The 24,855-nt window shown below is 35.8% G+C and overlaps 1 long non-coding RNA gene across 1 annotated transcript in view; it reads left to right on the top strand.

Moving 5' to 3' along the window:
- Positions 1 to 24,068, top strand: part of LOC150020741 (uncharacterized) — a 69,421-nt gene extending 45,353 nt beyond the window's left edge. The window contains exons 2-3 of the long non-coding RNA XR_016509861.1: positions 2,324 to 2,436; positions 23,852 to 24,068. This is a non-coding gene — a long non-coding RNA (uncharacterized LOC150020741). The remainder of the gene's footprint in view (positions 1 to 2,323; positions 2,437 to 23,851) is intronic.
- Positions 24,069 to 24,855: the final 787 nt, after the last annotated feature.

The following is a 24,855-nucleotide window of genomic DNA, read 5'->3' as shown; positions in this document are numbered from 1 at the left end:
CCGATTCAGTCAAGAATTACAGAGCAGTGAGCCTATTAACATGCATGCAAAGTTATTAGTGAACAGGAGAGCAAAAGCAAGGGTGGCCAAGGGCTGGGATGGCAAGCTCGCCCTAGGGTGGCAGAGGCCCTGTGGTCAGAGGGCCAAGACCCCAAGAGTGCCATGAGGGCCAAGAGCCAAGAGAGCGAGTCCTGTGTTCTGAGCACATATATGGTTGGGGGAATTGGGGCTGAAGAAGTTACATTTTGATTGACGGATAAAGGTGGAGCTAGCTTTTCTAGGCGGTGACATGACTACTTAAACACAGGTATGTGTGGGACTCTGTTAGCTGAATCCTTATCTATCTTGCTGCAGACTCCATTTGTTTATCTTGTTGTAAAACACCCAAGCGAAGGGAGGCAGGTAATTAAAGTAGGGGCAGTTACCCAGAGTTACTTATGGCTCTTTCTGTAAGCATTAGGGACTCCCTCAGGACAGGTAGTGACCAGAGGTAGGCAATTCACCAAAGCTGGTTTATGGGTCTCTTCCCTTTGGGCACCGTGGACCCTCTCCCACCTTTCTTGCCTTGGGATGAAAGCACAGTTTCAAAGGCTTTCCTTCCCAGATAGTGAAAGTATACATAGAATTTCAAGGACTTTCCTCCTCCCATGCTAAGAGTGTTTCTTGTGATGTTGGAACACCTGGCAATATATTATCAGATCAGGCCCAGGACGGCTGAGTTAATGGATGAGACATGTCTTCCTTTGCTTTTAGCATTCTGTATTAAGTTCTTTGTCGGATTGAACTGGTGGGGGCCCTGCCTTTGTCTCCCCTCTCGTACTCATTCAATTGTAACAATAATGCCTGTGGGTGCACAGATATCTTTAGAGCCCATATCTGAAGTCTTACACCATAATCATGGACCCATAGAGAGCTTCCATGGTAGCAGAAAGGATAAGAATATGACATTTTTTAAGTTATTTGTTATTTGTCACCATTATTATATCCACCATAAGTCAATTGTTGATTTTTGGTACACCCATATTTTGACTATATAAGCTAAACTCCAAATAGGCAAAAAAAAAAAAAAAAAAAAAAAACAACAACAACAAAAAAAACCTGTGTGCAAAAATAAGAGATATCTATTTTTTTATGTTGTTACCTCTTCCATTAGTTCACTCCTGAAGTGTCAACCTTAATTATGTCCCAAGTGTTTCACATTTTCAGTATTTAATTTAATATGTCACTCATGTTTTAGATTTGGGAATTTTGCTTTCTGAAAAGTTGATTAAAAGCACTGAAAATGTTAACTGACTTCAAATAAATGATCATTGGGTCCATTTTATAATCTTTTTACGTTAGATTCTCACAGAAAGCCTGGCAGAGTGGGCTAACCCCAGATAATTTTCTTACAATAAGACAACTTTAGACACATTTCTGGAAAAATATCTGGGTGACCAAAGAAAGCACCTAATTAGTTAACATACTAGGGTGAAATAGTCCCATCCCTCATGTATGAAAAGAATAAAATGGAGTTAAAAAATATATAGAAACAGTTATTTATAGCTGACAAGGAAGCAAAATAGAGACCAGATAATGCTTCAGGTTGGAGATTTAATTAGTTACTCCTTGATAAATTCTTGTGCTTTCAATGATAGGGTTCAGCAGAACCTCAAAATCTAACATTAGTTCTGATTCCCATCTCTCAGGTTTAGTTCTAGACACCTGCTACTATAACTAAATATTTATCTTAGAGACTGCATCATAGTCACTATAAGTAATAAGTAAAATACTATCTTAGTTTACTGGCAACATCTATTTTAAGTCTCTTAGTACAGTTTCTCAAAATTGAATATGCATACAGATCACTTGGGAGATGTCACTAAGGCAGCTGTAGGTATGGGATGGAGCAGCACAGGACTTGCATGCCCAGCAAGTTCCCTCTGATGACTCCCAAGCTCCCCATCCAACCAGTATGCTCTATGAATAGCAAGATTTTATATGATCTTGCTTGACATTGCTTTGCTAGACCAACTTAAAACCAACGAAAATGTTCCTTGCCAATGACTAAAATACCTTAAAGGTTTAGGAATTGTGAACTTTGGCATACATGTGTCATACACTCTTTGGAAATTGTTTTATGTATTAGCCCAGAGCATATGATTTTAGAGAAGACAAAAATTAGTTCAAAGGTCAGTTAGGGCTACTTAACGGCTGCATAACTAGACACATGCCAAACCTGTTCTCTGTCAATGTCCTTATCAAATAACTCCTATATCACAAGATAGCTGTAAAGTGCCTAGGGCTCATCTCTCTGCTGACGAGTTTTCTCTCCTCTCTCCAGGTGGATATGACTCAACATGACAGCTCACAGCTTAGCATTATTTCCAACAATAAATTGCTGGGGAAAGAATCCAGGCTGACATGGTACAGTTCACTTTGGCCTGGAAGAGAAAGGTAAGGGCTGAGCAATCTCAGAATCTTCCTCCATGGCTGAGTGACAGACTCTTAAAAAAAGAAAAAGAGAGAGAAAGGTGGGCTCCTTCTCTTAGGAGGAGATATGGGTTCAGGGAGGATGTGATCAACTAATGAAATAGTTATTCCTGGTGTAGAAAGCGATAGGACTGTGGATGTGATTGGTCGGAGGGAGGGGAGAGGAAGAAGAGAAGGATTTCAGGAAATGCAGTTGTGAAAGGCAAATTCCTAAGTCTCATGCTAGAGGAACCAGCCTGGGGTCACACAGAGTCTGGTGGAGAAACAGTGCTTCAAGGCTGGAAGATTAGCGAGAGCGGGCCCTGGGAGACTGGCAGTGGTGGCAGAGAAACTGCTGAGAGTTAACTGCCACTGAGAATTCCCAAGTGGAGACCCACAGAGCAAAGGGAAGAGCTGAGCAGAATGCATGAACTAAGAAGGCAGAAAAATACTGTCATCTCATCTGTTTTGTCTTTGCTAAAGGTCGTCGTCGTCGTCGTCGGCAGCCGTCCGTCTCGAGAGACGATGGTGTAGCTTCTTAAGAGTCTATCTGCACCGCCGAGAATGGCTGTGCAGTCCGACTCGGGAGTGACACGGTATCTGTCTCCTCCCGTGTTGAATCGACATCTTGCGATGACGCTGGAGTGTCCTCTCCAGTGGAGCTGAAGCTACAGAGCCTGGGCAGGGTGATATGGAGGGTCTGCTGTTGCCCATGCAGCAGACCCCCCCTCTCTTCGCAGCTGAAGGGTCCAAGGGAAAGACGGAGTCAATACAGCTTGACTTCAGGTGCGCCGCAGGAGTTGCCGGTGTTGACTACAATGTCAAACCGCCTTAGGGACTCCGGCTCCGGATTTTCTGTCGGGGTTTACTCCCTTAGCCTTTCCCCTGAAGAGGTATGCCGCAAGGCAGCGGAGGTTTTTTTTTTTTTTTTTTTGGAGTCAGAGTTTTCCTTCTCTGATGTGCCCTGACTGGAAGATCGAACCAGCGACACTTAGCTCGCAGGCCGACGCTCATTCCACTGAGCCAAACCAGCCAGGGCTTTGCTAAAGGTATAAGGAGGAAAAGCATGAAAGAAAGAGGAAGGAAGGAAGGAAGGAAGGAAGGAAGGAAAGAAGGAAGGAAGAAAGGAAGGGAGGGAGGGAAGGAGGGGGGGAGAGGAAAAAAAGACTGCATTTGTAGGAGGAAAATGGAGGTCCCCATTCAATCAAGGACAAATTATGAGATCCTGTTTCCTTTATGGAGACTGGCCCCAAGGTATGGTCATTGCCACTGGGACCCTAATTACCAAATCAGTTGAGAGGAGCCCATGGGACATATTTACAGTAATTCAAGTCCCTGGAAATGAGGAGCTTGACAAAAGCATCAGAGCAGCAGAGAAGTTGAATTTGGTTTAGATTACTAGTGCCTCAGGAGAAAGTGGAAAAGCAAGGCTGGAAAAATTTTGTAGTGATTGCATTAACCAGTCATGGCTCAAAGCTCTGTTCATTTTTCTCAGGTATAGCATTTTGGCCATAGGATACATTATAAATTACTTTAGCAAGATACCATGAGAGATTAGCATCTCCAAAGTGGTAGATACTAAGATGGAAATGGCGGACTGGTAAGGGTTTGGAGTGGGAAAATGTACATGTGAAAGACAGCATGGCAAGGGGAAGTCAAGCTTAATTAGTGAGCCAGTGCTTTTCATTTATAGACAAAGATTACTAACAGCAAGGAGACCCCCCAGAGATGTATCCAAGATAGGCCTACAATGTCATGATATTAGTGTTCAGAAAGTACAGAAAAGTGATCCAGGAATGGAGGATAAGGTTGATGTCCATAGTTATTATAAACACACACACACACACACCGCCCTGGCTGGTGTGGCTCAGTGGATTGAGTGCCAGCCTGCTGGTTCAATTCCAAGTCAGGGCACGTGACCGGGTTGCAGGTCAGGTCCCCAGTTGGGGACATGCAAGAGGAAACTAATTGTTTCTCTTGCACTTTGATGTCTCTCTCCCCCTCTTTCTCCCTCCCTTTCCCGCTTTCTAAAAATAAAGAAAATTTGTATACAGTTGTGCTGAGGAGGAATGTTGTCCGTACACTATTCACCCAAATCATGTTATATGTGATAATATAATATTATATGTTAAGTTGTAATCAACAAAAGGGGAAATGAAAGAACTAAGCTTGGAACATCTGCTCAGAAAAAAATGCAGGAAAAAGATGTGGGGCTCTAAGAGAAGGAAGGGACATGAAATATGCATTTCAAGGGCAAAATAGGAAATGAATGAGTTGCTACTCTAGTTATTGAAGGAAAAGGCAAAAGGAAACAGGCATAGTAGTTGAAATGAATGAGAGACAGGTCTGTAAATAATCTGAGAAATGAGGGAAGGAGACAAATTCTGCTTACTTCAAAGAAAAGCATTCTGGTTAGAAATTCTTAGATGTAGCATATGAGAAAAGTAAGGAAACCTGTTTCCTTTTTCTCGTGAAGGGAAAAAGCAGAAGAAAATAAGTATAACATTACAAAGACATAAATAGTAAATGTATTAAGTGTGAAAAGGTTATATGAGGAATTTAGAATATGAAAAGTAATGGAATATGGTTATATATGAGGAAGTGAGGTATAGATTTTCAGGCAATGAAGAGAGGCAAAGAAGAAAAAGACGAAAAAAATAGTCAATTGTAAAAGAAAAGTTGACAAAGAAACCTTTAGGACTGACAAGCTTGCTACAAATCTAGATAAAGCAGAACTCAAAATTACAACATATAATAAGAACAGCATGAGGTCTCAGAAGCACTTTGAAATGAAAGCATATATGTGTGTGAACACATAAACATGTGTATGTTATAAAAAAGAAGCAGGACTGAAAATTAAGGACAAAAAGATTGTGGCTCTTCAGTAGAGTAACTCGTTGAAGGATTATTGATTATCCTGTTGAAAGAAACAAGGAAATATAGTGACTTCCAAACCAGTAGAAAATCATTAGTAACAAAGGGCAAATGTAATTAGAGGGTCTCAAGAGCAAATGTAATTAGAGGATCTCTGAGAAGGAAGTTGACAACATTAGCATATTTACAAATCACAAAAGGGGCATTTAGATAATCACATTAGGTTGCAACTCCAGAGTAACCAGTAATGGAGAAAAGGGGGAGAAGGAGAAGGGAGGGGGAGCTAATTGCATTACTATAAAACCAGTTTTCTTTGTCTACTTGGCACACACATTCTCCTGGCTGAGGGTGTGCCCAACTCTGCAGACTCGTGAATAAATGCCTCACTTTGCTAATCAAGTCCTGTGTCCCGGTTTTTATTGTGAGCATTTCTCACATTGTGGATAATCTAAAATGTGAATAGAAAAGATGTGGCTTTTTTCAGTGACAGCACTGAAGAAAGAGAGAAAAGACCAGCTTTCACCATTCCAGAAATGAATGGTAAGATGGCATTTTTAGAGAAGAGCTTGGTCTGGTTTCCTGGCGCAGCTGAATTCCTTCTGTAGACTGCCTGACCTGACTTTCTCTCCTATATTGTTGGCTTATAGGAGACTGTTACAGTAACAAGTATGAGATAAAGAGACTCGCCATCCGTTTTTTCTTAAATGCACTTCATTTCCAGTAAAATGATGCAACTGATTACCTACAAACAGGATTATTGTGGGAAGAAAATACATACTACACACACACATTCACATACACACGCACAAACAAGAACACAAAAATGGATGCAAAATTCCATACCCTGGCCCTGGCAGGCATGTCTCAGTTGGTTGGGCATCATCCCACAAAGCAAAAGGTCACCTGTCTGATTCCCTGTGAGGCCATATTCCTGGGGTGTGGGCTTGGTTCCTGGTTGGGGTGCATATGAGAGGCAGGTGATCGATGTTTCTCTCCCTCTCCTTCTCCCTAACTTCTTCTCTCTGCAAAATGAAAAAATAAAAATCTTTAAAAAATTCCCTACCCGGGCCAACCAATGTTAAAGTTTGCTCTACAAGAAATATTTCCCTTCAATTATATTCATATAAATATATATTTAGATGTACATTATAAATTAGGGTTTATATGATTGCTTCCTGCCTTCCTGCCAGTATATATGCATACCTTACCATTTTCTTAGTGGTGACAGAATGCCACTGGTATTATTGAAAGGTCAAAGGAAAGACTAAAGTTTACCTGTATTACTGACAAGAAAGACTGATACAATAGCAGGGGACTTGATACATAAAATACAGAGACACACTATAAAAGGACAAAGGGAGGCCTATTTTCATAAGAGATATCAAGTGCAGTAATTAAGTTTAGATTATGACCTTGAATCAGATATAAAATAAGTTGTTTTTCAATAACAAACAAAGACAAAACTCTTACCCATTTAAGTTACTGCAAAAACTGCAACATCCCTTGCTCTGGAGTTTTCAGAAAAAAGAAAAATCGACATGATAGATGACATGCATATCCAACATAAAAGAACTGACATTTACAATACAAAAGTAAAGTGGGTCTTTAGTCTGAATTCATTAACAGGACAAAGAAGAAATTATAAGGACAATAAAAGCACAAGAAAAAACTATTTAAAAATATATTAATAACCTATAAAAGAAGTTGTAATGAGAACCATTAAACCAAAAAGAAGAGCAAAGAATATCTATTTATATGCAAAATATAAGGAAAATCTAAACATAAACTGGAAATTAGAAACAGAAAAGTGAACATAATAAGAAATTATAAATAGCTGGTTTTGAAAATAGGGTGAGTTCAACCAAATGGTTTTGGGAATAGTGTTTATTCATGGCCATAACCAAGATACTTATAAAAATTATGTAAACATTTAGTGAGCACACTGTGAAGTTCATAACATTTTACATTTTTTTTCTAATTTAATCTTTGAAATGGATGAGACAAACAGAAAAGATAAGGGTGAATAACGACATTGAGACAAAGGCAAAGACCTAAACTTGAGAAGGAAAATAGACAAGTTAAATACAAGAAAATGTCCAAGTAAATCAATACCCACAAACTAAAGCTGTTGATTTTGATGAAGAGGCTACAAAAAAACTCAAGTAGCAACAGAAAAGAAAACTAGGAAAGAGCAGAGCGACCACACAGGACGTTTTGTAAAAACCCCAAAACTCCCGATTAAAACCAATATAAGAAAACATGGCAGTTCTCCAAAAGAAGCATGTAAGGATAAGGTCCCTCCCACTAAGGGAATGCATTATAGGAAAAGATTGGGGAGCCAGATGGCTGAGATTAACTGGGGAAGTCACAGAAAAGGAGCTGGAAAAGCAGACAAGATGAGGTTGTGATAAAAATTTATTAGGTATTATTAGAAGGAAAAGAAAGGATCCAAGAGTCCTAAAATCATGGGGATAAAGTCCTTCTGGGAGATGAAATGCAGAAAAATGAGTGAGTAGACAGGAGAACATGCCAAGTGGGCGAAACCACATTATTAAAAATGTGGGTAAACCACATTATAGAAAAGAGGATGAAGAAAAACTTGAAGGGAAAGAATACGTAAGAAATTGCTTTTCAAAACTATGAAAAATTGTCGGTTGGGGAAAAGTAATAAATGCATACATACAGAAGAGTTCTTTTAATGTTACCTCTAACAGTGAATCTATAAAGATAAAATATTACATATAGAAAATAAACATCAAAATGCAAATGCTATTTTATTTGCTAATTTCTGGAATGTGAGTAAATGGTATGACAGATATGAGAGTTATTCCAATGGCCTCTCTGTAAAGGTCTCAAATTAAGAAGAACAGAGACTTGCAAATCGGTTCTTTCTAGTCTATTCTCTTTGGGGCACAAAGGCCCCTAAAATGGAATGACTGCCTTTTATTTGAGCTGGAGTAACAGCTCAGTGCTCTCAATGAGGATTGTTCTTTCTCAATAAGGGAATCTCAATAACACATATTTTGTTCTTTGCAGCAGTAAAGACACTGAGACCTCATAGTTACTATAGATAATGTAAAAATGATTAGTTTCCCTTGTATCCTCAGTGCAGAGAGTGTGATTATAATCATATAATAATTCTTAATTCTTTCCCAATAATCTTTACACTTTGCTTCTCCAAATCCAGTAATGTGAATTTCTAATATCTTTTATGTCTCTTCTCCTATGAAAATGTTTAATAGCAAAAACTAACAAGATGCAGTATTTTCTATGTAAGTTTGCAGGAATGATAAAAATGAACATGACCTAGAATTCAAAACCTTTGGCACACCCATATTACTTAGGTTGCAAAAAGCAGAATCAATACTGGGGTCTGGCCTCAGCTTGGCCATTGTCTGACAATGGGCACTTTGCTTCCTTGTGTACAGTTTCTTTGTCTGTAAATTGGGTTATTAATTTCTATATCTACCCATCTCTTGGGACATTTCAAAAATTAGATAATGGACTTGCACTTTGAGCTATTTGGAAAAACCAATGTTACAAAACTTAAAGAAGTGTTGTTTTATGACCTTGTGCTTTGCAACATAACTATTTAGATATCTGAGATTCTATACTCAGTCAATTATGTACTCTTTATATAGCATCTATTATACAAATGTCTTTATGTATTTGTTTTTACCATTTACTTTATTAATATTTAATAACATGGATTCTGGATTATTATTCTATTACAGGATACTTTTTAAACACACAAAGGGAAGTAGAGAATATGAATATGTTCACAGCAAAAATATTTTTCGTTCTTTTTTTTTTCTTAAAATAGGGCTTTCATCATGTTTTCTGTGCTCAAAGACCTATATTTTCTTCAAATTTTATTAAGTTGAGATTTTTAAAGACTCTTTATAATAGCCCCAAGTTTTTCTTTCCAAAACCTATCCTTCTCTCAAGGCAATATTGTTTTATTTCCAATGCATTTTGGGATAATCTGGCCTCTCCACCTTTCTTCACAATACTGACTCTTTCTTTCACTGTCCTCGCTGCCTTTTCAATTTTTTATACTTTAAAAACCTTGAAGGACTGGTGTGGTGAAATACTACACATGCATGATACACATATATAAATATATGTATATATGCTTATATGTTTATATGTGATGTTTTATAGTCAAAGCCAATAACAAAATGCTTATTTGTATACATTTTAACTTCTTTATAAAACTTAAATCTTTTATTTTCATGAGATTGTTTTCTTAAATGTTTAAATTCTCTCCCCTCTCATTTTGTCATTCTGTCTGATGTGAAGTTTCCTGCTTTACAAGTGGTATCACTGGGGAAGCTCTAGAATGAGGTAAAAGAGAAAAATTGATAGGTTTACTATTTACTAATAAACAACAACTCTTCCGAATTGTTTTTTCCCCAGTATCCTAGGGGGAATGAAGATCTGTTTCTAATAGAATTTCTGCCTTTGCATGGATCCTCCTGCTTCTCCTCTTGTAATTAGTGGAGTTTGGCAAACTCTATTTTTCTGTTGAGGCCAAAAAAAAGGGGGGTTAAAAATGAGATGTTTATTGTAAGTAACATTTTCACTTTGTATTATAAAAATTCTTTAATTTATTCAAAAGATTTATTGAATATAGATAATGTGTAAGAAACTAAATAGCTCATATATTTTGATTATTATCAATATAATGTATTTTGTTAAAATGTTGATGTACATTTTAAAATAAAAACAAAAATCTTAAATTTAAATAACTGTGTAATGACAGTAGAGAAGAATCAAGAGTAATAATGTATTGAGAACAGTATTTTTAAAAACTACAATGGTTGACCTTAAAGTTATTTTTCAGGATTCTCTAGAATATTGTAGATATGGTCTTTCCTTTTTTGCAGCATCTCTATTCTCCATCCTTTCCTCATAGCTCCAACCCACATTCTAAGCAGATAATTCACTGACTCTTCTGTAGTGCACAAAAGGCCCTTCCTTCAGCCATACTCCTTATCCCACAGAAAGATTCCTAAATACTGACATTCTTCAATTTCAAATCTGCATATATTGCAAAGGGACTCTAATCATTTGAGAAAAGCTCAGTTTGAAGGAAATGGATCAAAGCAAATGAATATCAAAACTTAAAAAAGACAAAGATAATGAATAAATCAAAACTTTTACAGAAAACATCAAAACTATAACATCTTCAGTGAGTCAATAGAATATATTCCATCTCTAAAAAAGAATATAATAGCACAAAAGAATGATATAACCATAAAGTATACATAAGTACTTGACAATAATATGACAATAATAATCTACATAACAATTCCAATAGGAGTTTGGAATATTGAGTCAAAGAAATATCTTTTAAATGGGGGATGGGGAGACACAGAAATATGCAACAGGAGAAAAAGGAGACCATCTGGTTCCATCAGGATGTCCAACATTCATATGGCAAGTGTTCAAGAAAGAGAGGAGAAAATGAAGAAGTGAAAATGAAAGAACAAGAATTCCCAGAATAAAGGAAGCTAATGAATTATCAGCATAAAACATGGGGAAAAATCAAGGCACATTCTCGTAAAAATTTAAAAAACAAGGTACAGTGAGGAGTTCCTGAGAGTTTCTAGAGGTAGAAAACAACATACAATAGAGAAATATTGGCATTGTCAGTAACACTAATAGAAGAAAAGAAGAAATATCCTAATATTCAGAAGCAAAACGGTTATAACTTAAAACTCTATATCCAGCTAAACTAGCATTCAAGTAGGGCAGATTAAAGACATTTTCAGAAATGCAACATCTTGAAAATAAAAATTCCATGACCTTTTCTTAGAAGTTACTGACAGATGTATTAAAGCAAAATGAACAAGTAATCCAAGAAAGAGGCAGACACACAGGATCCAGGAAGAAGGTGATCTAACACAGGAGAATGGTAAATAAAGTCCAGGTTTACAGATGTGTACCAGACTCAGAATAAAATCAGTCTAATTCAGAGCAGGAAGGATAGATGCATGTAGAAGATGATGCTTGTGAAAAACCAATAGTACCAATACGTTACTTGATGAGTGAATATTTAGAAAAATTACTACTAACTCTTTGGTATGAATGTTGGAAAAGTTGTTAGAAAAAGTCATTTTCCATAAATATATAGAAAGTTAAGCAATAAAAATAAACCTATTATTAATTCCAATGGGGAAAAATGTATGAGAGAAAATTGAAAACAGTGAACAATAATTGTGTTTATGTAATAAAGATAGAGTAAAAAATTATTTTAAAATATGGTTTAGCTAATTTGTGAAAATAGAGGAAAGAAAATGGAATGCAGGTGTGCTAAAAGAGATAGATCCTCAGGACCTAGAAGAAACCAATATGTAAAGAGTACAGTTGAAAATCAGCACTATAGACATTACTGAATGTTGAGATAAATGCCTAAAAGAAAGAGCTTGGAGTGTTGAAACTGTCTTTTCCTAGGTAGAAGGATTTAACATTTGATAGACTTGACTACACACATTAATTCTCATCATGCTTTTTGTATCTTCTTGCATAAATGACTCTGGTTAAAAAAAATAGGTGATGGATAGATGGATAGATATGAAAAAGTAAAGACTGCCTTATATAAATTTAAACCTTTGGTGATTTGTTTTTTAAAGCAACATTAGTACACTGTATAGAGCAAGTAATTTGATTTCTGATCATTCAGTGTGCAACAGTGGTTCAGGGTCATTCATTATGGATGTCAACTTTGGCTCTACAAATAGAAACTATGTAAGAAATGGTACTGTATATATATAATCTAGAACATAAGTAAAAAACAAAACCCTGATATTTTTCTTTTGATAAGTGATTTATCTATTTTTATTTTTCAAGTTGCAGAAAAGAAAATTAGTGAACTAAGATTTTGAGTTAATTTAGCTATAGGAAATATAAATTCAAAGAGTCTCATATTGATATTTCTGAAGATGGAGTCAATTTTGTTATGAATCTTATAGTTTTGCTGATTGTCAGTTGTGTACAAAGTGTTTTTAAGATTATGTCAGCAACTGTAAAATATGTGCTATTGATGTATAGTTGACTGCTATTTTAATCACATGCTATATTGTTTTTACTCTTCTATTTAAGACTTTAAAAGTTTTGTACTCTGTTGTATTTGAGTCAGTAAAAATTAAATTTTATAAACTATGTCTTTACGAATTTTTTCACTGGCCTAGAGATAACTTCACTTATCATTTGAAATTTTATTTATAATACAAACTTTCACTAGAGAAAAAAAATAAAACTTGCACTTAAAAATTTCAAGTTAAAGAGCTCTTAATCACAAAACTTAGAAGATGTCTCCAGGAACTGTATGTTAATGTTTCAAAAAGCCACCTGGGAATGAAACTCATGAATTACATCTCTGGTATTTGATAACCTAGTGGTCACTTTTAAGTAAATATGGGGAATAGCATATTACTTCTCTGATTTTTAATGGAAGCATTAAGATCTACCTCTATCAGCTAATGAAAAGAGCAAGTGACTTGAGTATAGCTATATATATTATTTTTAAGAATACATAAAAGTTCTGAGTTAATAGGTACAGTAATCCCTAATACACTGTGTCCCATCTTTCCTGCCAGAGTGATTGTGCTGTAGTAAAAATATACTTTTCTACCTATATGAGGGAAATAGAATAAATATAATTGTACCACCCACCTCTGAGTATGAAATCATTAATTGGCCATGGGCCTGCACTCCCCAGCCTCCTCCCTTTCTTCAAATGACAACTCCACATAGTCATCAGTCATTAGTTGTCCATCTAGGCAGCATATCAGATCAATATGCAGTTGTATTTTAACAGAAAAAAAAAAAAGTTTACCACATTGTTAACTTTTTACTAATAAAGTGTAGCTTCAGCAAATGGAAGACAGAACAAAAACTGACCATACTTGTCCAGAGGAGAACAGCTGTTACCATTTACTAATACTAGCTATCATCGTACATTCTGCAAAGCAGACACTACATCTAAAAAGCAAATTAGCAGGGAAAATTAAGAGATAGGATGAATGACTAGCTTATACAGTATTAATATTATTAAACAAACTTTTAAGAAAAATATATTTATATTTATGACATTTCTACAAATCTGTTCTCACCATTCCTGTTCAGAACAATCATATTCTGGAAATAATAAAGCAATAATCCCTAACAAGACTGTATCCTACCAAACTTCAGGTACAGTCTGAGTTGTCTTCCTTGCCTCTGAGCTAACGTGGAACATATTCCGTATTTCCACATCAAGTAATTTACTTCACTGTAGGAACTCTGCAGATTCCAAAGGCACAGTCATCAGTGGGCTTTAATTTTTTAATGTAATATTTTTCATTGAAGACAACGCTTGATGTTAGTGGTAAGTGAAGGGGAACAAAAGATGATCTTTGTTTACTCTGAGATTGAATACCTAAGCGTTACCAAATGAAATTCTGAAATAGCTATTTAATTTCAGGAAAAATAGACAAGACTAGTTGAAGAAGTATTTTAGTCATAAGATAAAAACATTTGGGACCGATAATGTGTTTGGATACTTTACGTATAAGAAACCCATAGCAGAATTTGGCAAAAGCATTCCTAACTAAATAGGTTTGAAATTCTGCCAAATCAGTCGTCTCCCTTAGAATCTGTCTCCCCAGCTCTTTCCCTAAGGATTATTTAGTCAGCTCTAGTATTTATTGCTTATAATAAAATACATAAGGTGTGCTTGTTGATATGACCTCTAATTATATTTACATAGTGAAGTACACATTACCAGTTATACAATTGTACTGACCTTTGTCATTAAAAAACAACAACTCCCAAACCTAAAAGATGTGTCCAAAGGAAGTCTTTTACTTGCAAATGGCAGAAAATCCAGTTCAAACTGACTTAAAAGAGGGAGCTGATTCACTCACTTAACTGAGAAGTAAGAGGAAGGTGAGCACAGGCACACACATTCTCTCTCCTTTCTTCTCTTTCTCCTCCTCTTCTTCCTCCTCCTTCCACTCCCTACTCTTCCTCTCCCCTCCTCCTCCTCCTCCTTCTCTTGCTCTCCCTTGCTCTCCTCTATTCTTTCCTGCTTTCTATATATTTGTTCTCTCCACTCTTACATCTCTCCCAGGGCTTGCTCCATTTGCTCCATACTTATGCATGTGACCCCCTGTAAACAGTAGATGGCTTCAGCTTTCTGAGATCTCACACCCTCTAAGATTCAGTCTAGCAGGAAGGAGTGTTCTCCTGTCTCTTCCCAGCATTCCTGGTGAGTGCTTCCTTTCACTTGTAATGGCCCAATGCAAACTGTTACTGAGCTATTCACAACTGTAGAGAAGAGAATGGGACATCATGATTAGCTTAGAACTAGGTCACTTGTTCTACTCCTGAACCCCACCTGTATTCGTTTCCTATGGCTGCTCTAAGAAATTACCACAAACTTTAAATAAATGGATTAAAATAACATGTTTTCTTTCAGTTCTGGAGGTCAAAGTTTAAAATCAATTTTAGTGGGCAAAAATCAAGGTCTGTGTTGGGGGTAGGCTCCCTGTTGGGGCTCTAAAGCAGAATCTACTTACATGCTTTTTCCGGCTTCTAGAGCTGCATTCCTTGGCTCTTGGCCCCTTCTTCTACTTCCAAAGGCAGCAGCCTAACATCCTGCTTCAGTGGTTACATTGCCTTATTCTCCTGTAGTTAAATCTCTGCCTCCCTCCTACAAGGACATTTGTATTTACATTTAGGGCCTACCCAGATAATGCAGGTAATCTCCCCATCTCAAGATCCTTAATCACATCTGCAAAATCAATTTTGCCATATAAAATAGTATTCACACATTCCAGGAATTGGGATTCGGGACATGGATATTTTTGAGGGCCATTATTCAACCTATTACACACCATCTAAGCATAAAAACAGAGAAAAGGGACGATGGAAACTCAACAAATGTTTTTGATTCTTTGTCTTTTGTAATTATATTACCTAAACAAGGGATCTCCTTGAGCTTCTAATTATAATTTAATGTGAACTGCTGAACTATGAAGTGTATAGAAAATCTAACTGCATAATGGGAGGAAGCTAGAGGATCCATCTGTGACTTGAACTTTGCATAGAAAAATTTATTTGGTCTAAGTCTAGTTTGGGCATTAGAAGTCTCTTAAAATAATAATACTAGTTCCTTTCTGTGGCTCTATGATGGAAATCTGCTTTGCTCATCTCTTAAGTAAATGAATCAAATAAGATTTTTAGTCAAGTACAATAAAATAGCTATAAAGTAGGCCAGTTGACAATGAGTGTATTTTCTATTCCAAAACATACAGGAGAGAGCATCAATTGAAGTCTAATATTAAATAAGAGATATTTTGTACAAAACCTTACATTGACCAACTGAAAGCCCTCACATGTGCAGAAAAACTCTTTAAGGGGGTTGCTTTTTATATGATGGATTAACTGCTTTTCCTCTATGTAGTCAAATAATAACATCCTCTCCTAGTCTTCAGACTCTCAGAGGAAGATGGAGCAAGTTTGCTCAGCTTGGAATTAAAGTTGTCTATCCTTAAACTTTCATAGTCTTTGGTGTGCTTGAGCAGATGAATTAAATAAATTATAAGGAAGGCTGACTATGTGTGGACGAGAATCAGAAGATTTGGATTGATACCTTGATTTTGACGAGTATTAGCTATGAGATGTCGAAATTACTGCACCTTTCTGCTCTTCAGATTCCTTATCCATAAAATGAGAGATAATAGTTACAACCCACGGTTACTGTCTGGATCGAATGTGTAAAGCACAGCATTAGCATCCAAAATTATGGTTATTAGTTATCATTGCATTAATTCTGCCACTTGGAAATTGCACAACATATAATTTTATTCAAATATTTTGAAGAATCTGATATGCCAGTTAATAACCATTTAGCGAACAGTTACCCTGTGCGCTGCCCTTAGGAAGCCTTTGGTTGGCAATGCACAGTTTCCAGTAGAAACTACACACCCATTAAAAGCTATTTAATGTCACTTGACAGAACACACATAAATACTTATAACATAAATTTAAGCACTATTTTAAATAGTTGAATATATTTAAATGGATTTATTAAAAACAGCATTAGATAATTTTTCATGACTAAAAGAAAATCTCTTCTTTTTGGACATGATTCAAGAAAATTTTAGGTGTAAGGTGAAATACTAGATAATAAAGGCTACTTTAGTGAGTGGCATGGCAGAAGACTTCAGCAATCTAGGCCAGGTGCTAAAAATGGTAACAATTTGAAGACTTTGATAGCTCTATGATTCATGTGTTTGCATGCCCCTCGCAACATACCTACAAGCATGATGAAATTGTTTGAAAATAGCTATGCAAAGAGCAGTTTTAAAAACAAACAAAGCTGTGGTTTGTTGTCATATGAACAATAGCCTGAGTCTGTTTATTTTGTGTTGTCATATTATTAATTATGTAACTAAAGCTAGACTTATTATGTTTAAAATGTGTCTTTAAAGTATAAATTTCTATTTATATGTTTCCCTTTCTCTTCTCACTTTGATGCTATATGTAAAAAATGAAGTGAAACTAAGTACTGATAATCAAAATAATTCTAACTATCAAATACATATTAAAGAATTATGTTTCTCTGGGACTAACATATACAATATAAAATGTTAAGGACTTGATGAAAAATATCTATGTAGTTAATTTTTCAGATGTTACCAAAAAGATTGTGAGGAGGCCAATTTTGGTTAAAAGCTCTAAAATATACTAAAGTTACTTTAATTTTAGCACCTCAGACTTATAATAAAGTAATATGGCATTCAGAGATCCAACTGTTATAATCCCCAAATAATGCTTCTTCTATTACTTCACAAGGTGCCCTAGAGTTTAATGAGTATAGATGTGATTTTCTAAAATAACTAATATCTCAAATTCTAAACAAAAAATGAAAACAATTTGCTGGCATTGCCCCACAAGGAGTACAATGTTCCAAATTTTATAAAGAAAGAAAAGCTCAAAGTAAGTGTGATTACTACCTGGAGGAAATATTGTGAAGCCAGCATAGGTAACTCTTATTTTAGAAGAATAATTTTTGACTTAATAATTTGTTATTTCTCAGATCAGTAATTATTTGATGAGCTTTTGCAAAAGAGCCACTTGCATCGGAATATGCTGTGACTTTGACAAAGAGATTAATTTTTTTCATCAGCAGGAGTGAGAGAGATTTATGTTATCCAAAAGAGGAGAAAACAGGAAAGCAAAATCATCCATTTTCCATAATAACGGTCTTCTCATTATGAAGGGCCATGGGGGAGGGGAGACCATCCATCTGCAGTTGAATTTTGCCTACTTCGTGACATTAGGAGGGTGAATCAGGAAACTCGTTTGGTTAATTTTAGCCTAGTGAGTTTTTTAAAACTACTCAGCAGCAGTAAAGCAACACAGTTAGATATTGATTTTCTTGACCCATTTATGATAACATAAACCATATGCCATCCCAAAGTTCTTTCTGAAGATACCAATGCTCTTCCTATAAAGCCATCTATGGTTAAATATTTTGATCATTAAGGTAGAAAAACAGATGCCAGGGATGAGGAAAGGGAAGGGTGCACCATTTTAATGAAATATTGGACCACTCAAATTGACTTCTATTAAACCAGGTCAAGAAATACGAGTATATCTTAGGTTATGTCCATTATGGCATCCAATACACAGCTGATATACTGACTATAGACATCTATGCAGGTGAAGAGACAGATATTCCAATTAAAAAAATATTTAAATAATGATACAATTCATTTGTGAGTGCTTTAAAAACATACTGTGTTTATTGGATAACTTTTTACTGTCTGTGCCAACTATTCTTCTGTAACTTTGGTCTAATTATTTTATTTTTCCATCATGTGCCGATAATTTTGACTTGGGTCAGGTATGATTCCATATCCTGAGCACACAGGGGTGAACAAGACTGATAAGGTCCTTGCCCTTTAGGGAAAAATAAATATACAAATAAAATTAATAAATGAATTCAGTTTGTCATCATTTCTGTAAAAGAACTAATTACCCCTTTAAAAGGAATGGTCAGAAAAGTTCTACAAGGTCTTACTCTCCAGCATCTGTACAAGGACTTACAACAGGGTGGGTTTAAGTGAAGCACTGGAGACCAGGCTTTCTTGGATGAGGGAATGATACTGTTCTAAGAGGGGAAGCATCTTGGCAACAATGACAAACTGCAAAGAGGTGAATGTATTTGGGGAGTGGCGAGGGTGAGGGGAGACGGCAGTCAGTGCTACATAGGTATTCAGAATTCAAACCTGAAGAGCGTTATGGGCCAAGAGAAGAGGTTTGGATTCTATCGCAATAGCGTTTATCATGGAGTTGCTCTGATACGTGTTATGGCAATATTCCGCTTAGAGTAAGCAAGTAGTGATTTTAGTTTTCTAAGAAACTTCAAAATTATAATTCCTTAAGTAGTTGCAACATGGAGTTGATTTAAATTTGTCTTTTTTATTTTTATTTATTTATTTATTTATTTTTTAATTTTATTTTTTGGTTATTCAATTACAGTTGTCCCATTTTTCCCCCATTGCTCCCCCCTCCCAGCCCACCCCCTCTCCCACAATCATATCCCTCCCCATTGTCCATGCCCATGAGTCATTCATACACGTTCCTTGACTAGACCCTTCCCTTACTTATCCCCCTTCTCTCCCTCCCCTCACCCCCCTACTGACTACTATTCTAGTCTTTGCCTATTTAGTTCATTTGTTTGTGTTGCTCTTTAGTTTCCTGTATTAGGTGATATCATATGGTATTTTGCTTTCTTTGCCTGGCTTATTTCACTATTTTTAAAGAGACCCATTTCTTCTGCTACAATCAAAGCTTCTAAAAATATAACTATAGTAGTGTTATATTTTTATACATAAATTCTCTAAGTTCAAAATACTCTTCCTTATATACATTATACATATCAGGGTGAAGCAATGTGTATAAAGAAGTTAGTTATTGGGATTAAATTAAAAGTTGTACCATGAAGTGAAATAAATGATGTTTAAGTGAGTGTGTGTTTATTTATATTGTATGTAGGCATGTTATAAATTTTCTCAATTATTAATACTGAACAAATATTATTTTGAAGGAATGGATAGCAAATTCATATAATGTGTCCATATATTTCATGATTTGTCTTAGGGAAGCTGGAGGAAAGGAGCAGTATATATTTAGCAAAGTATCCCTGTTTTAGAGCATTTTATCTAAAAATATGCAAGACAAACAAGGCTATTGTAATTTAAAAAAGAAGGAGGTACATGCAAAATACTCTCTTTCTTGAAATGCTCCTAAGAGACTATTCAGCTAAGTGGTTGGGTGGCTGAGCTTGTGGCTCATATATGGGCTGTCCCACCTTAGATATGGGTGAGGTTAGGTAACTTCTCTGTGCATCACTTTTCTTTAATGTAACACAATAACAATAATGCTCATTTTATAGGGTTATTTTGAGAATTAAATGAAATAAGGTAAGAAGTAAGTAAAACAGATGCGTAAACTATTTAGAAAAGTGCATGTTTTAAGAAATGGTAGCTATCGTCATAAGCTTTAAGCACTAATAGTCTTGAATTTAAAAAAAATACCGAACGAAGATAACAGTCAGTAAAATACATAGGGTAGAAATGGGTGGGAAATTGTGTCAGCTATTTAGAAAGTAAAAAGATGTGACTTGGCAGTGGAACATAATTTTAAAGTGAGTGCGAAGTAATGTGTTGTATATTGTTTAATGAGTATTTAACAATATGTGTTTTAAATAGACTGTACATGCATTTTTTAAATTTAGAGTAGGTTTCTCCATTTTAAAGAGTACAGTGTGGAATACAGTGGGGAAAAGGCTTGTTCTATTTCAAAAATGATCATTTTAAACCCATTCACAGTTTTAAAGTTGCAATAAATGTAGTTTCTTAGTGTTGTTTTAAAAACCTATTTATCATTTGTACATATTGAAGAACACAGTGTTTACGTTGCTTCTCAGGTATATACTTAAGAAACTTAAGGCTAAACCTAGTTCAATGTCAAGTTCTCCCCACTACTGTACTGCAATCTGAACTTTAATACATAACTGACATCAGATGTTAGAGCAAAAGCAATCTTGAGACAGAAGAACACAGCAGGAGGAATCACGATACCAGACATCAAACAATACTACAAAGCCACTGTGATCAAAACAGTCTGGTACTGGCATAAGAACAGACATATAGATCAGTGGAACAGAATTGAAAGCCCAGAAATAAACCCAGGCCTCTATGGTCAACTAATCTTTGATTAAGGAGGAAGGAACATAAAATGGAATGAGAAGAGCCTCTTTAACAAATGGTGCTGGGAGAACTGGACAGGGACGTGCAAAAAAAATGAAACTAGACCACCAACTTACACCACACACAAGAATAAACTCAAGATGGATCAAAGACTTAAATGTAAGCCGTGATACCATAAAAGTCCTAGAGGAAAACATAGGCAGGAAAATTTCAGATATCACACCTAACAATATCTTCATGGATACATCTCCTAAGGCAAGAGAAATAAAGGAAAAAATAAACAAATGGGACTACATCAAACTAAAAAGTTTCTGCTCAGCAAAAGAAAACATCAGCAAGATTAAATTTGTCTTTTTTAAAACGACCTTCAGGTCAAAATTACTGTGCGAACTTCAGAAATAGTGAATTTAAGGAAAATTCAAGAGTACTGGGATATTTCTGGGGAATAAATTCTGGTGTTTTTTCCAGAAGGAGGAACTGGTAGATAGAGGGGGAAGGACAGAAAAGGAGGTTGACAAAGCCTTAGGAACATTCCTGAAGTAAGAGCATTATCTTTTTCTCTTTCACAATTGTTCTTTCCTAACTGAAATTGCCCTCCTTATCGCTGTCCTTCTTATCCATCTTGAATCTTACTGTGATGTGCTGTCTCAAGTAAGGAAAGTCTCTGACACACAAGCAAAGGAATATTTTAATACACCGGGTTAGTATTGAGAAATGAATTGCTCTAAAGACTCAGGTTTTTTAAAAGTCTTTTGCAATGTGAGTTGTTACCAATTATTTGCTTCCAACAAACAAAGGAGGATCCAAATAAACCACCCCCTGACAAAAGCCCCCTGTGTGATTTTGGCATATAATTCTGAAAGAATTCAAAGACTCAAGGAATATTGCTCTAACAGAAATCCTTCTATTCCCATGTACTTAATTTATATGAATAAATTTCTCAACACTAGCCTTCTCCCTCAGACAAAATTGAAAAAGAAAAATAAGAATAAAATTGATGTTGAACCTCTTTCAGTTTAAGATGCAATCCACTTATCTCAACATGAGCAATAAAATTATGTTATGTTAAATATTACCTTATCAAAACTTATTTCCCACTTATACTGTTTTGATTAATTATATATTTTTACTATTGTAAGTGTAGTTTAATCCTGTAAATATATTTTAACACTTAGGGTATTATGGTCATGGAAATACTACTACTATTATTCATAGTAATAATAATAATAATAAAACCTTAAATGCCAACTTATAGATTTTTGATGCAGCAAAATATGTAAGGATGATTAATAACTACTTTAAAGCACAGGTTTATATTACGTGAAAATAAAATTCTACATAGGATTTGAAATGAAATAGCAATTCAAAGAGAAAGAAACTATGTAAAGTTTTCAACTGTTAAAGAGCTGTTCATGTATCATTTAAAGGGACAATGTGACTATATCACAAATTGCTAAGGCATTAGGAATCCATTACATTTGAAAGAGTAATATAATTGTTGATTTTAAATATTTATAACATACCAGAAGCCATAGCCTTTGCAACCATTTAAAACAATTATGAAAAATTTAGAAATCAACTTAAAAACATGTGTGATTGATTATATAGTTTTTCTAAATTTTCTTAGAGAATTGATGAACAAATTCTCTTAGAGAGAAGATGAACAAACTTTAAAACAGGACTTAGTAGACAAAAATGATGAAACCTCTTTTAGGAGCACAGTGGTCTCTCAGAAACAATTTTTCCAAGAAAGGCAGGTTTATGCAACCAGGAGCCAAAAGGCACATTCCTCACCGTGTCCTACAAAGCCCCATCCAATGTCGCCACTTCTCCCTTTCCTACTCTTCTTCCCACTGATCGAAATTCACAATGAACTTCAAAGTTCAAAATATCATCAAAGCATGGCATTTATGAAACTAAAGATGATAACCCCTTAAAAGTCCAAGTCAATCCAATTTAACCAGCATACCTCAACAACCTCTTGGTTCCTGAGCTTTTTAAAGGTAGAGGCAGCAGCTCAATTAGCCAACATGGAGTTCCTGCTGGCAGTATCTTCGTAAGGCTGTTCTTGTCACTGATGCTTCTGCTCCACATTGTGTGTGTTCGTATTTGATGACTATTTCTTTATATTCTGCATGCTTTCTGTAGTTTAAAATGAGAGCTGGTGCTTTTGAAGTTTAAGTATACAGTGTGAGCCATGCCTCCTTACTAGTTTGAGGGAACACTTGACCCTTGAATACCGTATCTATAGAAGAAAAATGGAACAAAGGTCAACATATGCCTCTCTCCTAGACTTTGTTCCTTAATGTAGGTTGACTACCTTGTACTTGAGTTCTAATGGACCTGGTGTGGTAATTCCCCAGAATACCACCATCAGAAAGTAGAAGAGTTTCTACTGAAATGCAGCTTTCATTCCTTGTCTTTGGTTTATAGAGAAGGAGCGGGTAGCCATGCCAGTAGATTCAGGCCCAGACAAAGCTAAGGCGACCCCTTCATAGTGTCACTGAACTTTTGCACAGTCACAGTAACCCAGCTTAGCAACAGTTTCCTGGCCGGGTTCTAAGCCACCAGTTCCTTCTCCCTTCTTTAACATACGTTAGATGAATTTTACTCCCTGTGTCAAACATAGGAACTTAGTTTTGACTGCCCAGCTGTTGAACCTGTCAAATTTTGAAGGGATCTCACATAATGTGAGTTTGAACGGGAGGTTGGATGCTGTCTCCTCTAGAGAATATAGAGAAAGGTAAGCCCTCTTCCCTGCCCCTGGAAGCAATGGAACGAGTAGCCCATGGCTGCTAAACTGATGTTCCTACTCACTACTTTGGATCTGAGCAAGTGATATAAAAGAGCAGAGGCTGTTTAGAAATTATGCACGGGGGCATTGGAATCCAATGACCAACATCAAGTAACCAGCAGGAGCAATCCTGGGTACCAGCATCTTCCTAATGACACTGCATTGTTTTCATTTTTGCTTTTGATATTTACTTGGTGATCCCTTTCATCCAGCCCTTCTTGGTTCCAGATTATTTCTGAGCATATTTACAACATTATTGTCTATTCTATGAGAATTCATGACATTTTCTCAATAAATTCCTTTGTGACTTAAATGTGACCCACTAGAATTTGGCTTCTAGATGTCTTTCTAGGCCTATCTTTAATTTTACCACTCCACAAAAACCATACTACCGTCAAACTGCTTGCCACCTTCCCAGAACATTCTTATGACAAATAGTTTGTTTTCTCTTCCTCTGCAGAGCTACATCCTGAAATTTCTTCCACTCTTCAAGTCCCTGGAGTATTCAGCCATCTCCAACTTGGAATCACTTTCCCTCTCTAATGGGAAGGCAGCACAGTGTCATGGAAGAGAGCTTTCATCTTGGACCCCTGTCAATGGGAGTTGATAATATTGCAGTTGATTTGAAGTCTATAGTCAACCTTTTTTTCCAGAGTAATATTTCAACTTACTTAAGGTGGAGCAATTCAAAAGTTATGAAACAAGTACGCACTCATTCCATGAATATTATTCCATCCTTCTCTAGAAAAATGATGAGTAAAGAATTATTTGCGAAATAATGTTTAATGTATCAAATTTTAATTTTATAAAGTAAAAAGTAACTTATAGTAAATATTCATTACACCTGAGGTTTGTTGGACAAGGTAGCAAAAAGAGATGAGACCTTTTTTTTTTTTCTTCTGAGATTATTTAAAATAAAATCAATGAATACTCTGGAAGAGGTTGGTATACTTTCTAGATTGCTGTTGACCTTACGTCTGATCACTCACATTCAGAAAATCTATAGAGAAATGTCAATCTATTCTATGAGCACCTGTGATAGTTTCAATAAATTCTTTTGACTTCAGTTAACCAGTCATTTTCCGTTGTTTGCAACTAGAAAGCCTGAGGTTGGTTTCTGCACAAGGTCCTATTCAAAAGCCACCTGGCTTTGTCTTGCACAGAGAATCAAGTCCACAGTAACCAGTTTGACTTTCAAAACCAGTATATATACCTGAAAATAGGTATAGTCATTTAAGATGGCACTGTTAGATCTCACAAGACAATTAGAAACCCAAAAACTATTGCTAATACTTAGCATTTTATATCTTCTTTTATAGAACTTTTGTTATGCTCCTTGAAGGTAACTGACAGCAAGGCTTGATGACTTTAAGGGGAGAAGGAGATAAAAAGTAATAATAGAACAAGAAAACTGAAAAGAAGTATGATCCCAATACAAGCTATCATTTAAAAATATTTGGTATA

This window comes from Furipterus horrens, unplaced genomic scaffold (genome assembly GCF_987537825.1).
Source record: "Furipterus horrens unplaced genomic scaffold, mFurHor1.1.pri manual_scaffold_1, whole genome shotgun sequence".
NCBI classification, from domain to species: domain Eukaryota; kingdom Metazoa; phylum Chordata; class Mammalia; order Chiroptera; family Furipteridae; genus Furipterus; species Furipterus horrens.
This window is presented reverse-complemented; position numbering and strand designations above follow the sequence as displayed.